At 49.3% G+C, this 16,997-nt stretch overlaps 1 pseudogene; it reads right to left on the bottom strand.

The window, feature by feature from the left end:
• Positions 1-8,076: 8,076 nt before the first annotated feature.
• On the bottom strand, positions 8,077-16,066 carry LOC148454277 (uncharacterized; annotated as a pseudogene).
• Between the last annotated feature and the right edge of the window lie 931 nt (positions 16,067-16,997).

The following is a 16,997-nucleotide window of genomic DNA, read 5'->3' as shown; positions in this document are numbered from 1 at the left end:
ATATAGTGTAAAATGATTATTTTTCAAACAAAAAAGACATGATGGTGGGTAAGTGACGGTGGGTGGCTGTGCCATGAGTCATCATGAAGAGAATCTTCCTGAAAAATCCAGAAAAGAAAGCTCAACTACAAGGAAGATGGATGGATGATATACGTCGCTGGGGTTTTGTAGATTTGGATCGGGACCCTTGGGATTAGCCTTGTGGCTAGGAGAGTAGCAGGAGCTTGAGGCCCTGATAAACGCCCTGATTCAGAGTCGGACGCTCTGACAGAGCGCTCGCTCTGAATCAGGGCCAGGCTATTTTTTTAAGAACGGCCTCCTGGCCGCTCGCATAGCTGTGGGTGACCCCCCACAGCTATAGCGAGCGGCCAGCAAGATGGTCGCGATGGTCAAGACCATCGCGACCATCAGGCTTGCGACGAGACCCTTGTGGTAGGGTCTTGTTGCTGCATGCCCCAGAGAGATTTCAGCTCTAACAGTGGGGCCGCCCCCAAACGGGAACGCCTCCGTTTGGGCAGCCACTCCCCCGGCCCGCCACTCCCCCGGCCCGCCCACCAAACATCGACAACACGCCCCCTTAGGTACGAGACCCGGAGTGACGGATTGCCTGCCGCTATATGGGTTTCTCGCATGCGCACGATGGAGCCAGGTCTGTCGTGCGCATGCGCTGTGGGCCACCATCGACCCGGTTGCTAGCGCTCATCGCTTGCGACCGGGTCTGAATCAGGCCCAAAGTTCTTTCTCATTAGACCAGTTCTATTAATTGCAGTGAAAATGTTTATAAATGAACAGACATGAGTACTGTCCGATGAGTACTCGGAATGGAGTGCCAGAAGCACGACGGGTTGCGATTTGGAGAAGTGGCAATTACTCTAGATGAAAGGCAGACTGAATAAGCTGCAGGATGCACTAGTACACACAGGTACAGTAGTTGATAACTGCAGACAGGTACAGTAAACGCAGATACAGTACAGACAAATACTGATGCACTGGTAAACAAAGATAATTGGTAACTGCAGACAGATATAGATGCACTTTGGGAATGCAGATAGTTGGTAACTGGAGCAGAAGCTGGAAGTCACCGCAGCCAGGAGGCAAGATAACTCTCTTAGGAAGTATAGAGTGGTTCTGGCAATGAGCTAGACACTGGAGAGGGATTAAATAGGGCGTCCTAATGCATATTGGGTAATGTGAGCAAGACTTCTGGGATCAAGTTGGTCGATGCAATTATGTGAAAAAAAAAAATCAAAGATGGCGGCTCCAATACTCTCTTGCCGCGGGAACTGCCAGGAATCATATGCAGAAGTGTCTTCACAGATCTCACGGATTCCAGACGCGGCCACGGAGGGCACAGATTGCAGTGCCATGACACCATCGGACCCCTCAGTAAATGGGCCTAAGACCTAAATGGGCCTAAGATGTGTAAGCTTAAAGTACTCAAAATGTTGCTTAGACAGCAAGGAGGATACACCAAGTACCCATGCAGTTTGTACAAATGGGACATCCGAGTGAAGGGCCAACACTGAATTAATAAACAATGGTCAAGCAGAGCTAAATTAAAACCTGGATGTAAAACTGTTATCCGGTTAATCCCCCCAAAAATCCATCCTACCCTGTCTTCACATCAAACTAGGACATAAAAAGCAGTTTGTAAAAATTTTGCCAAAAGAAGAACTGTCCTGTAAGTGTAAACGTAAAAGGGTTCCTGGACTGTCAGATGCCAAATTGAAAAGAAGCATTTTTGTTGGACCAGGCATTCGAAAACTCATAACAAACAATGGCCCTCATTCAGAGCCGTTCGCTATTTGCAGTCGTTCGTTCAAAAACAAGGGGTGGCTATTCAAATGATCCGTTCGCAAATTGCAGTCTGTTCACACCTCTAAGTCTGAACGAGCGAGCAAAACATACGCTCGTTTATTTGATAAAAACCCCCCCTGGCCGCTCGCACCATACGTCATGCCCGCTATTTATTTGATTAATCGAGTACATCGTACAGCGTATGAACTGCTCGCTATTCTTGTGGTTGGTTTTTTCAACCGCTATTTTGCGAGCAGTTCTGAGTTTAAAAAAACCAAGTGACGTGGTCAATGACGCTGCTGGATTAATTATGCACACCCTTAAAATGCCCGTTTTGACCTTTAAGCACGCCTGCGTTCGAATTCCACTCCCCCGTTTTCAAGCACCTTCCCCTGTTACCACCCACATACGCCTCATTCTGTCACTCAAAATAGCAGGCACTCGCTATATAGCGTACAAACGATTTTCGGCCGCACTGACTGGTTCGCGCATGCGTACTAAAAACCGTACGCATGCGCAGATGTGCGAACATCGCTCGGAACGAGCGTACTGCCGCTAACGAGTGGCTCTGAATGAGGGACATTGAGTTTGAAAAAAAAAAAGAGACTGTTAAAAGAGAGGCTTGGAATGCTTTTCATTAAATTGTAAAGAAGTTCATGGGGAATGTCAAACGTGCCGTTAGTGATGAGCAAGGAAAACGATTCCAACACAACATGAAAGAGATGTAAAAGTGATACCAGGGATGATGGAACGTCGACATGATGGGAGACTACTGCACAGAGAAACCTGCAAGTAGTGTATGGAAGAAAATGTACCAAACAAAGATTCAATAGGAAGATAAAGACGCAGTATAAGGACTTATATATGTAAGTAACATTTTATTATAGTTCTTTCACCAGAACACTCTAGAATGGTATGTTTCCCCATATCTTCATACCCATTTTGTGAAAAATCCTTACGTTTTAGAAAAAAAATTGTAGTTACTTTTGAAATCACCACACCAAATATGTTTGGAGTCAGCCAGAGAATTGCAGGTAATTTTCAGTGAATCAAGTTTTGCAGGCCTGTGAGACATACTTGCCAAATTTCAAATTTTCCCCTCCAGGACAGTTCCTGGAGGGCAGGAGCAGCTGATCACTGCAGCTGGTGGTGCCAGGTGCTTCCAGTATTTATGCCCTCCTCCATCCCCTCATGACATAATACCATGAGTCATGGGTCTGGGTAGCGGGGGAATGGCAATAGGAAGTTATTATCTAACACTTGCATCATTGCATCCCACGACACGCCCATTGCACTAGGAAGGGTGCGGGATGCAAGAGCGTGATCTAGTCTTCCGCGTGGTGCACAGGACTCCACAAAATTGAGGAGGAAAGTATGATATGAGATAAAGTGGAACGAGCTAGGAAAAAGTGTAGCCAACCAGAACATTAGATTGGCTGCAGGCAATGTAAAATAATCAGTAAGTAGTCACATTTAAAGTGGGAGGGGTTGGGAGACAAAGTGAAAGCAGATAAGGTGCCAGCCAATCAGCTCCCAACTGTCATTTTCCAAACACAGCCTGTGACATGGCAGTTACAAGCTGATTGACTGGCACCTTATCTTATTTCACTTTGGGTCTGATTCAGACCCGCTCGCGAGCGCAATGCGCTCGCAAGCGGGTCGATGGTGGGCCAATGCGCATGCGCAGCGTGCGCATGCGCAAGCCCCGTAGCAAGTGAGAAATCACTCGCTCCGGGGCTCGCAACAAATCGGGGTGGCTGTCGATGTTGATCGACAGCTCGCCCCGTTTTGTAGGCGGGGAGGGGGGGGTAGATGTACAAACGGAGGCGTTCCCTAAGGAACGCCTGCCGTTTGTGGGCGGCCCTACTGACATCACTTGTGACATCACTACTGACATCACAAGTGACATCACTTGTGATGTCAGTAGTGGACTTCCTGCTCTATTAGAGCAGGAAGTCCACTTGGCATTGCGAGTGCTGAGACCCTACCACAAGGGTCTCCTCGCAATGCCGATGGTCACGATAATCGCAACCATCGCCAGGCCGCTCGCACAAGCTGTGGGTGGTCACCCACAGCTGTAGGAGCAGCCTGGAGGCCGGAGTTTAAAAAAAAAGGGACGCCCCGATTCAGACCGAGTGCACGCAAATAGCACGCGCCTCTGGATCAGGCCCTTTGCCTCCTAACACTGCTTAGTAAATAGACCCCTGTGAGTCACTGGGGTGGGAAGTCTAAACATTTTTAAATAAAAAAACATTTATAAATACACACGTACTGATTTGATATTTTGCAGCCTATGGGGCCTATTCATTAAACCTAAAAATTCTCTGGAGATAATTAGCTTTAGAACTCTCATGGAGTTCTAGCTAATTATAGGGGGAATTCATCATTCCACCTCTCCATAAGTATCTATTCCGAAAAGCTGTCATTTTTGCGATGACAGCTTTTCGGGAAATAGATACTTTTCCCTGCCTACACTACCTTATCGCATCTGGAAAACCAGCGCATGCGCAGCACTGCCTACAGATGCGTTAAGTTTGTGTACCCCCCCCTCCCCCCCCTCCCCCCTCCGCTCACCTCCCACCCCCCCCGACTTACCTGTCCGCGCAGCAGCCTCCGGCTCCGTCCTGCTGGTCTGTCATGTGGTTTCCCAGCAGACCACATGACAGATTAGAAAAAAAAACAACTTTTTTTTTTTGTCTAAACTTTCTTGTGCTCTGCTGGGGAGCACACATGTCCGACCAGCCTCCGGAGCCTGAGGACGGAGCAGAGCGCCGGAGGGACTCTTCGGGGGACCTGCACATGCGGATACAGGTAAGTTTCACCTGCTATTCGCCACCTCACAGTGGCGAATAGTAACTGCATCAAATTCCGAAAATTGATAATTTTCGGAATTTGATGAATACCACAATTTCCACATCCCCATACTAATGTATGGGGAGTGTGGAAATTAACGCAGGGGAACTTAGCAAGGAGATATCTGTGATATCTTCTGTGCTAAGTGGCTACATGAATACCAAAATAACGTTATTTAAGGAAAATGTCCTTAAAAACTTTATTTTAGTGTTGATGAATAGGCCCCTTATACTGTATTTTATACAGCTACTAGAAATTCCATAGATGCCACTAACCATACCTGCCAACTCTCCCTCATTGTCAGGGAGACTCCCTGAAATAGCAGCAATCTCCCTGTCTCCCTGAAGAGTCTACCAATCTCCCTCATTTCACCTTACCCCCATTATGACACTGTTATATAAAAGAAAAAGAAGAGATATATACATTCAAATGGGATCATTAGTATAATTTCCCTGCATTGGTTATAAGGCACAATGATCCCTATGGTTACATGTATTTTCTGAGAAGTATCAGTGTGTTTTCATCAACAAGTAGATCTTGCTGAGTGCTTTGGGGCTCATTGACATGTGGATATAAATCAATTTTATGACACGCCCCTCAGATGTAGCAGTACACGCCCACTTTACTGCCGCGCTCATAGGTGCTGCTTTCACAATCTCCCTGAAATGCTTTTTCAAAAGTAGGCAAGTATGCCACTAACATTTAGTAGACCATTCGCCAACATGCATGGCTACCAGCCTGCCCCCCTATTCAGGACAACAGCAAGTCACTGAATTTCCAAACGTACTGTAGCTATAGAGAGAAAGGAAAAAAAAAAAAGTTACCCATACAAAAACAAAACGCTTTGCATCTTCAGCTTTTCAAGGAGAACTGAACAACTTCCACTCTGCGATTTTTATTATTCTCCATTTAAGTATTATTTTTTAATTGCAGTGTATTAAACATAAAATCTGGTACAATCTTTAAAAATAAATAGGACCTAACTATAAATGGGGCCCTGTTGTGTTTTTATCTTTGACAAGCAAGTAATTGCTTCTCAAATTTATCAGTTTGTTTATGCAAAAGCCATTTGCCAGGCCTAGCTCAAAAAGCATCAATTTCATCATTATCATCTTATTAATTTAGCCTAGCTATAACACAGCTGATTATTTCTGAGTAATGCGCTATGCAGCACATCATGTGTGGCAGAACCATCTGTACAGTACCTATTTAATAAATAAACTCTCGACTAAATGTCTCTGTTTATTGAGAACTAATGTTTATAGAAAATATAATGGTTTCCCATAAATAACTCGGGCTTCATCAACCTGCCTATGAATCAGCGCGCGGAATGCTGACATCATCACCTTTTCGCCAGCAGAGGAGAGGATATTACCCCGAAGAGCCATTGAGTCAATATTAAGACATTAAAACTGCAATGAAGGCATATTAATGTTTAAAACTTCAATGTTGGCAGTAGAATCACCACAATGGAGACATTTTATAATTCCTAGCATACTTAGAGTTTATGGATGTTTTTTTTTTTTTTTTTGAGTGCCTAGCGTTTAATGTTATTCCTCCTCTTTAGATATATATATATAACAAAAAAGAAACAGTAAATTGCTGATTGTCAGCGTATTTTTTATTTTTTTTAAATAATCAAGTTGCTGATTCTAATTGCTCGCTGTTTGAGACAAAGCAAACTACAGTAGCTGTCATCCTAGGCAGGGACGGAGGTTCTGCTTATCCGGCAATAACGCAGCTTTGTGTAGGCAGCAAGCGGTGTACACAATCTCTTCACTCAATAACAGGCACTAACATACTCATGGAGGGGGGATGCGGTTATAATACCGACCACGGGGATTCCGGTGGTGGAATCCCGACACCTGTCAGAATCCTGGAGCCAGCATTGCGGCCGCCGGAATCCCGAAGGTAAGTAGCGAGGTTAGAGGGAAGGTTAGAGGATAGGGTTAGGCACTAGGGGGAGGGTTAGGATTAGGCACTAAGGGGGGAGGGTTAGGTTTAGGGTACGGACAGGGGCGTATCTATAATGGGTGCAGGGTGTGTGGGGAACATGGGCCCCTGGGTCCAGGGTGGCCCCGCACCGCACACCCTGCACCCATAATATTACTTACCTCTCCGGAGTCCCACGTCAGCGCTGGCGTCCTGCGCTGTAAAACGACTGGAAAATGGCCGCGGCGGCCATTTTCCCATTGTTTGCGCATGCGCAGTATAGGGAAAATGGCCGTTGCGGCATTTTGCCGGTGATCTGTGCATACACTATAGACTCTGGGCACACTCTAGTGCCCAGAGTCTATAACTCCGACGCTGGCCGCGCCGGGTGGAGAGGAGGGGGCCCGTGTCGGAGACTGCACACGGGCCCCCTCCTCTCTAGAAACGCCCCTGGGTACGGGGACGGGGAGGTTAGGTTTAGGCACTAGGGGCGGAGGTTAGGGTTAGGAGGGGGGAGGCTCAGAATACTGACCAACAAGTGTCGTTATTGTAACCCTGTCGGGATACCGGCGTCAGGATTCTGACTGCTGAGATCCCGAGTGCCGACATCCTGTACCCAACCCATGGAGGGAAGTATAGAATAACATATTTTGCCAACTGAGATATCAAATCATATGGGTGCCTGATAGCTCGTTTTAACTTAAGTATGTCATAATTTTTACTTCAATCGAAAAAATATATTATTTTATTTTAAGACTTTACGGGCCGGAACTTGAGTCGCATGGAGTTGGAATTTAATTCACCGCAATGTGCCATTCTGTACAGTATCTCGCTATTATGCCCACCGCCATCACAGGTCTTCCCTCACACCTCGTAGACTGTAAATGGACCAGAGGGTATGTAGCCATGATGTCATAATTTACGATGTCATTTACAATGTTGACATTAATAATGTCGACACCACAATGTCAGCAGTTAATAATGTTGACAGCATTGAGATGTTGAGATTGAACATCTGCAGAATGTCGGCATGTTTACAATGTCGACATGTTAAAATGTCTACGTTCTGGAAGGACCGGACTGTTGGGGTTAGGTTGCGACAGTGGGGTGTAATGTTGTGGGAGGGGAGTGTTAGGGTTAGGCTACGGGAGTGGAGAGTTAGGGTTAGGCTACTGGAGTGGAGGGTTAGGATGAGTGAGTGAGCCCTATTAAATCATGACGTGTGATAAATGTGATCTGTAAACCATGTAGTGTTACAAAAGTTTTATTGCTCTGTACATGGTGAAACCTTTTAAAGGACCAAACGTTTTATGATCCAAAATTGCAAAAACTGTCGCTAAAATACTTCAAACTGTCTCTCAACCCTAGTACACACCTGCTTTTTTTACGTAACATATTTTTGGCCTGCGCTGTTAATAAGGGGTTAACCAGGTCACTGCCTATCTGTGTACACGGGCACTGGGGAAGCAGACGAGCAGCTGGTGGAATTTAGCTCTATTCTGCACCAGCGCCCTTGTGTTCCAGGGCTTGAAATTGATTTTCTTCTCTTGGCACGTGGAGAGCCAGGGCTGAGCTCTCTGTCCCAGAATCCAGGACTGGCATTGAGCTTGCAAACATATCATAGTGCCCAGGTCCTGCGGTGACTACTGGAAATGTGATTGGCATGATCTGCCCTTGGGAAGGTGAGTCCCTACACAGTGAAGGACAGTCAGGTGCAGGGACCAGAGGTATCTCATGCCAGGAGGCAATCGGGAAGCCGACTGCCTATATACCGGCAGCCGGCTTCCCGACTGTCTTATCCCGGCAAGGATGAAATGCCGGGCGTCTAGATGTAGACGCCCGCATTTCCCCGACGCCGGGAGACCGGCGCCCTGCATCACGATCGTAGTGATGCCGGGTGCCGCGAGCGGACAGCCGCGCGGGGGGGGAGGGTTAGGTTTAGGGCTCCCGGGGGGGACTTAGGGTTAGGCACCCCCCGGGATGGTTAGGCTAGTTGGAGGGTTAGGGTTAGGCACCCCCGGGGGGGACTTAGGTTTAGGCAGCGGGGAAGGAGGGTTAGGGTTAGGGGGGTTAGGTTAGGTTAGTGGATACTTACCTATCCACGATCAGGATTTCCAGCGCTGTCGGGCTTCCGCTGCATCGCACTCTGCTCCTGTCGGGCTGCCGCTGACGGGAATCGAATTTCATACCAATTCCCTCATGCCAAACACACACAAATGAACTGCAGCAGGGGTCACTTGCAAATGCCATAACTTCCCGCTGTGTGAATGCCGTTTTCACTTGTTTTGTAGATCTGTTTATTTAAATTTAATTTACAGATGTGAACAATAGGAACAGCCAGTAGGGGTGGGAATATTTCACATCGGCGTATATAAGAGGCATAAATGTTACTAAAAAAATCTCCATAGGAAGGGACACAGGGCCTGATTCAGTGTGGATCGCTACTGCATTTGCGGCTGCGATCACTCACGCAGGTCTGCTGCGAAAATATGCTAATGTTGGCAATCGCACAGCCAGCATAGAGGCGCCCACTACCGCTATCTGACATCCGTAAGACCTCGCAGTCCTGGGTATACATCGGGAGCATTGAGTAACATTGGTCTCTCATGCACAATTACAGCAGCCCTGACCTGTCTCAGAAATTGCAAGTCTCGTCGCACGCAGTGAGTACCCAAGCTGCATATGCCGTCGTGGTGGTTAATTTATGCGTTCAAATGGCCTGGCACGTCTGTGTTTCTCCAACCACTGCCCCGGCATCACCCCCAAACGCTGACTCACTCTACGATGGCTTTCTGTGTGCGTGCGTGATGGCAGCGCTATCTTGCGCACACGCACTGTAGTACATACACATGCGCAGTACGCAACTATCGCAACAAGTGATTCATCATAACTAACTTTTTACAAAAGTATGTGAAACTGTAAATACCGGCTTTTGTAAAAAGTAAGTGTCAGGGCAATTCATCAAATTTCGAAAAAAGCATTTTTTTCGGAGCTTGATGGTTACTGAGATGGCGTTCAGCCCCCGATAATCTTCACAGGCTGCTGTTTACACGGCAGCCTTTGAAGATTCACATGCCAGCCACAGCAGAGGGATCTTTTAAGATGCATCGGACACCTGCGGGTGAGGAAGGATCAGACACCCGTGGGACGGAGAGCACCCGCGCACGCAGGGGGGGTTTCCGAGTACCTAGAAACCCCCCCTGCCCGTTGCTCCATCACCGCCGGCCCGACGAGCAAGCAGCGGAACAGAATAACTTTTTTTTTTGTAAAGACGACGACACTGCCTGGGCTGGCTGTAGGGGGAGCTGCAGCGCGCAAGCTCCTCCCAGTCAGCTCCCATAGCAGCACCATGACCGGCAATGTGAGTGGATGAGAGCGCTTGCCGCCGGGACACCGTGTCCAGTACTGACAGCGCTGACGAGTCCTGGAGCCTCATCACGTAGGTGGGGGTGCCGGGGGGGGAGGATAGGCAGATCTCTGCTGTATGTATTTGCGGGCGAGGGGGGGGGGCGGCAGGCGGTGGGGGAGGATGCCAGAGGACTACTGTATTTGTGGTGGGGAGGGAGGATAATGTTTAACAAATGTGGGTGGGGGTGCGGGGGAGGGTGGAAGGATAATGTTTAACAAATGAATAAATGTAGGCAGATCACTGCTGTACGTACTTGCGGGGGGGACGGCGGGGGGGGGGTTGGGGCGATGACAGAGGACTGCTGTATTTGTGAGGGGGAGGATAATATTTAATAAATGATGCCACAGGACTGCTCTATTTGTGAATGGGGGGAGGGGGATAATATTTAATAAGTGATGCCAGAGGACCGCCTCTGCATGTGTGTTTTTTAGATCATACATGCCGACTATCTGGCTGCCCCTTCCGGGAGGGAGCAGCCAGATCGGCATTACTGGGGGGTGTGGGCAGCAAACGGGGGCGGGGCCGGCCAGGTGACAAGTATTTGCGGGCGGGGCGGGGGCGGAGCCACGCGAGCGCGTCATTTTGGCCTCGCCCCCGCTACACACTGCCGATATTACAGGCAGTGTGAAGCAGGGGGCGGTGCCAGAATGACGCGAACCGCGTCACCGCCCCCCTTCGCTGCCGGGGTTTTAGAAGTTATTGCGGTGGGACAGGAGGGATCCGCGGCAGCCGGGAGACTTGCCTGCCATTCCGGGTGGTCGGGAGCGGCACCCGATTTTCGGGAGGCTCCCGACCAAATCGGGAAGGTAGGCAAGTATGTTTTAGATGAGTGCTGGGGTGTGAGTATGTGTGGAAACCCCCTTTCAAAATCCTGCGTTTGCCACTGGGGAGGGCGGATCGACACCCGTGTGGGGGGGGGGAGTGTCGTGGGGGGACTTGTGGCCAGAAGACATGGGGGGGAAGAGGTGAGGCACAGCGAGGGAGGGAGGGAGAGTCACGAAGCAGTGAGGAAGTCCTTGTGGATACCTCAGCTGCATGGGGAAAAGTATCACTTTTCCCCAAAGCTGACACTTCAAAAAGAGCAGCTTTTCTTAAGTGATATTTTTATTAGGGAGGCATAATGAATGAGGCATGATGAATGAGGCATGATGAATGCCTCCAAAACATTTTTTTAACTTGCAGCGAGTTTAAAATATAATTATCATTATCACCAGTGATAATTATGTCATAATGAATAGGCCCCTATGGGGCCTATTCATCATCGGAGGCCATATATGGCCTCACATGATTGAGTATTGGTCTCGTTGCGAGGGATACTTGAGTATCCAACTTGAAGCGGGGGAAACGTGACACCGGAGCAATTCATCATTACTCCGGTGAGGGGGGCAGCTGCTCCGAAAAGCAGCTGTCCCCTTGGTTAGTATCGCAGCTACAGAAGTAGCTGCATTACTTACCTCCTCCCCGTACGCACGGCGAAGCATGCATGACCCGAGGTCACGCTTGTGTAAGAGGGGTGCGGTGTGGTGCCTGCTGCCGTGCAGGTGTACTTCCGCAGCTTACCTTGCGTTGCACCCTCTCACCTTCAGGCCGTATGATGAACAGACGGTTGTGGTACACCAGACTGGATACGGACACAATGACCTAGGAGGAAGGAGATGATGTGAGAGCCGTCCTTCCCCAATGTTAACCGCCACGCCCTAACGGACCGAGGACCACACAAAACAGATTCGGGTTTTAAGTGAAGATCATCACTGGCACTTTTGGCCTCAGATCCCGAGTTTTAGCTACAGGTACTCGCGCACCAGGTGAAGACTAGACCTTGCACCGGAGTGCAAGGCCCACTGTACCCCCTGAAGGAAGAAAGACAGGAGGAGACAAGCAGACAGTGAGAGACAGTACACACACAGATGTTTCTCACCAAGTCCACTCTTGATCTTCGTCCGCCCGCTCGCCTACAGGTCCCTGTAAGGAGACAACAAAACATAACAGCCGTTCAGGACCTAAACCTATAACAAGTGTATCACGTCACTACACATACTACATCAACATCACCCTCAACCTACTGTGTGTGTAGTGCGGCACGTTTTAACAATAAACAGTTCTACTCCCGTCCTGCACGTAACAACCACAGTAACAGACGGGGATTTACACAAATGATGGTACTGTCTCTTTAAATGTTTGCTTCTGCCTAACTAGAGCTGGCCAGTTCCTCTTCTAGGTGACTGGGAAACACTCGTTATTTAAGTGGGAGCCTGACAGCTCTCCAAGGGGTACCAATGAGCTGTGCCACTCCTCCACACAAGATACACAACCAGAGGGTGAGAGCCGCAGAGCTTGCAACACTCCTCTGACATATGGTTATGCAGAGGCCACCTATTCAAATATAATTATAGTGAACTGGGCCTACTGCCCAGCCACTCTCAAGGGCCCAGTGCCCTGGGCGTGATGCCCAGGTTCTTATTGGTGGGTCAGGCTATACACCTGCCTACTACATGGCTCAGAAGTGACTTGGGCCTAATGCCTAGATTCCCCTTTTTAATATGTTGCCTCAGGCCTATGGGCCTGCCCAATGGAGAGGCTCAGCTAGTGGCCTAGACCTAATGCCCAAGGCCACTTTATATATTTGAGGTGGCCATGGGCAGGACCAACCGCCTATAGGCACCACTAGTGACTTGGGTATAATACACAGGTCACTCAGTCCTAACAGGGACAATAACAATCTATAAGAAAAAATGCCCCCTATGTAGGCCAGAACTAGTGCCCGCCTAACAGTGGCACAGTCCTAATGCCTGACTTTACCCCACGGACCTAGTGCCCGACACTTGGTGGTCTAGGGAGGGGATAATTATGCCGGTATGTTGGAAGAGGCTGCAGTGGGGAGCTTCGTTAGCTCTTTTGCTACCCACCACTGCAGCACTTCTCCGGTTCTCAGCTTCTTTCTTCTGCCACTGGCCAGAGGCGCCGCCTTCTCTTCTCCGCATCCAGCCACCGCTGTTCATCTTCTTTCTTGACAGCGGTGTCTTCTGGCCTCTTCCGCGGCCTCCAGAACTCTTTCTGTGGCTCCTCTCTTCTCTGCTTTGGGAGGTCTCCTCTCCTCCATCTTCGCCATTGGACTGACTCTTCCCACTCACGGCCAGAGCCAAACAACCGCCATGCCTGCCGCTTGACCGTTACTAGGAACAGATACTCTGTCCCAGCGCCGGCTTCCCGCCACCTATGCTTACCACTGGGGACACTTCACATGTAGCTGTGCCAGTGCTGGGATCAGACACTTGATCCCAGCATGGCTTTCCACATTTTCCCCCCCTTTTTCCTTTGTAGTCCCTACAAAGACCTTTTCTACCTCCATCATCTGCAGGTCAGGGTATTCTATGGCCCCTCCAGCAAGGTTGTGTTTGAGGCCCCAGCCTGGACAGACTGTGACCCCACATTCTTGCTTCACTGGCTCTGGGAACCCCATCTTTGTACCTCCTGACGTCATTCTACGGATCCTCTATGGGAGTGGCAACTTTGTAGGGTCACTCACGATGGGCCACCAGGGGGAATTTCCTTCTAAGGGTGCAGTAGCTACCCACTCTTCTTCTTCCAACTGTTCTGGGGCGTCTTCACTGTCTTCAGGGTGTGGCACTAACCACCACCCAACAGTGGATTCCTTGGGGGGCATCCTCTTCCTCCCGAGTATCTGCCGACATTTTCCACATGTCCTCGTGGGGCATCCTCAACAGTCCCGCATCCTCTTCGGGAACCGGTCCTCCCACAGCATCACAATCATCTCCTTCCCTACAGACCATCACTCCTGGCAGGCCGTCGTGCTCCAGGACTTTATCCTCCTCTTCACGGAGGGCAATCGCCTACGAGCACAGCTCCAGTAGATCCTGTCATTCACTCCCTTTGGCACTCACATTGCCAGGGTCTTCATCCAACTTCTCTTGATGGCATGGGCCTTCTTCAGTTATGGCCGACATCTCCCATGAGTCTGGAGTCTTCTCCACAGACTCCTGCACCAGGTGACGATCTCCTCCCTCAGCGTACTCCATCTCTTCCACTGGTATCTCCAGATTTCCAGGATTCTCCTGTTCCACATTATACCCAGAATGTGGACTCTTCCAACACGAGTCTTCATGCTCTTCCTTATAGCGCAGCATCTTCACCTCCCAGTCATCCACATCCATCCTCTGCGGGCAAGGATCCTTCTCCACTGGGACTTCTTCCTTGGGACAGAACAGTGCCACTGCATCTTCCCAGGGACACTCATGGGCCAAGTAGCCCTGCCGCAGACACTTCCAGCATGGGGGTGCTGTTGCCACTTTCTGTAATGGCCTTTCTGTAGCCACCTCTTTCCCAAAGAGATCTCTACCCTTCGGCTCCTGCTCAGAAGAAATGGGCACCTGCAAACTCACTTCAAGCAGGTTCTTCTGCCCCACTTCCCTAGTTTCTTCCTGTCATCCAAGATCAGCTGGTCTTCATCATGCGGACAATCTTGAAGCTCATGACCCTTCTCCTTACAGAGCTCACGCACCGGCTCTTCGGCCACTTTGTGACAGAGTTCTGGGCGATACTCCATCTGTTGCGACACAGACGATATATCTCTGCCTTCTTCAACTCTTCTGCCCAGGGACAATCTGGGAGCTCATGTTCAGAATCTCCACATCCTTCACATCGGAACTCTACATCCTCCTGGTGCCACTCTTCATCATGTGGACAGCTATTATGCTCATGCCCATAAATTCCACAGAGCATACACCAGAGTCCCCTCTTCACCTGATTCTTCTGACTGCATCTTCAAACTTCTTGCTGGACCACCTGTGTGATCTCCTATGGGGACATTTCTTGGTCTTCCATTGTCACAGCCTCACACCAGGGACAGTCACTGGTATAATGTTTCAGCCGCTGACACGTCTTGCAGGGGATCACAGTGGCTTTCTTGTGCCCCTTCTCCCGGCGCTATTCCTTGCCACGCTGTATTAACTGCTGCATTTCATGACGTCTTCTCCAGACACCGTGACCTAGTCACTCTTATCCTCGCATGTCCAGAGATGGTCCTGCCGGGGACACCACCTGCAGCTTTGCCGGTGCTGGGACCTGACATTTGATCCCAGCACAGCTTTCCACACATGCGCAAAGCCACCGGCGACGTAGTGAGGAGGCGGCGGACGGATCCATTCGGATCCCTCTTCGCATCCCCGGAGCTCCTTCCCATAGGAAGAAACGGATATCCGAAAAAAAGCGCCGTCTGAAGATGGCGCTTGTTCTCAGAACCAAACTCGGAAGCAAAAGTTTGCTGAATTTCAGGTGGTCCTACCGGACCCCTTATAATGAATAGCCTGGTAACCTAAATATGCAGACTAGCATTTCCGCATGGTTACCGGCCCATTTATCATTTGATGAATAGGCCCCATAGACCCTTTGGTACATAGACTCCCAATGTGCCCTCAGCTTAGTGCCACCCCTACATATTAACATGTGTGCAGCCAAGGCAACATCTGAGCAGACCGGGGGGGGCGGCATGTTTATTCCACAATTACCAACCGGCTCTGAAAGGGTTAAACGCATGATTATTCACCAAATGCCTTTTAGCCAACAGCTTCGGATTGCACCTTTAATCAGCCATATGGCTGCCCACCCAGGCACTCTGGTATATAGCGCACAGCAAGTTGGCAGATCCAGCACTACTTTATACTATGACTCAGAACAGCAGACAGGAAAACACATTGTCTGTCATCAATCAAACATTAACCAGTATACAAATTAGCCTCTCGGTAACATTTTCCAAAGCTGCTAATCTCAGAATACTTTTCGCACAGATACCCTTTAATACAGAAATCCACGCTGCTCGCAAATCTTTATTACTTTAGATTTTTAACTCGTGTAATAAGAAACAAGGGCTTTCCTGCTGTTTTAGTGCATTACTCAGCGATATTTTCCATTAGACAAGCTTTATTAGACGTGCCTCTTGCAGACCTGAATGGCTTGCAGGAGTACAAGCCCAATGCAGAGAAAACACTCGTACAGTACAATAGAGTCACTTTCAGCACAAGACCACATTCCAGTGGCAGCAAGAAGGCAAAGTGCCATGATACGTCTGTCTTGGGGGCAATATGAGATTGTATTATGTTAAAGGTATAGTACATCCAAGCAGAGGTGGTTTGTGCCAGAGTCTACTGCCCATTCGCAGGTCTCCGGTAACATGGTGCTCGCGTCAAGTTCCCTGGACATCTCTACTGCACCTGTCTGAATCACTGGAAAATGTCCACGGTGGCCATTTTCCCGGTGATTTCTGCAGGTCTGCAGCCAGCACCAGGCCAACGGAGCGGTAAGTGTATTTATATGGGTGTAGGGTGTGGGGTGTACGTGCCCCTCTCGACCCAGGAGCTTGGGCGCACCACACACCTTGCACCCACTATAGATACACCCCTGCATCCTAGTTACATGTAGGATTCATTGTACATATCTTTCAATTAATGTTAAACATTATGCTATTAAGGGTGTACTGTAGGCAGTGTTGGACTGGGACATGAAAGGCCCACCAGGAGAATGCAGTGATAGGGGCACCTGCTTAGGGGCGTAGCCAGCCTCCAGAGAGGCTTGGTTAACCATTAGAGCAGGGATGGGGAACCTCAGGCCCGGGGGCCGTATAAGGCCCCCGGAATCATTTGGTCTGGCCCTCTGAGCTTCTGCTAGCCTCATCTGGCTAGCACTGTGCCTAGAATGGCACCCTGCAGCCAGAATCTATGCAGCAGTGCCGCCTGGAGCTTCCTTAGGACTCTTCAGATGGTCACACTGCTGCCCTTACAGCTCCCCGTAGCATCCTCTGGATGCTCCAGGCATTGCTGTAAACATCGGAGATTGTGACCCCGCCCCCCATGTGATGTCACATGTAGGGGGCATGGCCTGCACCAGGCCCGCAAATAATGTTATATATATCAAAATGGCCCTCAGCAGAAAAAAGGTTCCCCACCCTGCATTAGAGAGTGCATGGTCTGGGCCCCTTTAAAATATATATATA

Source organism: Taudactylus pleione, unplaced genomic scaffold (assembly GCF_031769625.1).
Source record: "Taudactylus pleione unplaced genomic scaffold, aTauple2 ptg001017l, whole genome shotgun sequence".
Lineage (NCBI taxonomy): Eukaryota > Metazoa > Chordata > Amphibia > Anura > Myobatrachidae > Taudactylus > Taudactylus pleione.
Note: the sequence above shows the minus strand (reverse complement) of the source record. Positions and strands in the feature narration are given on the sequence as shown.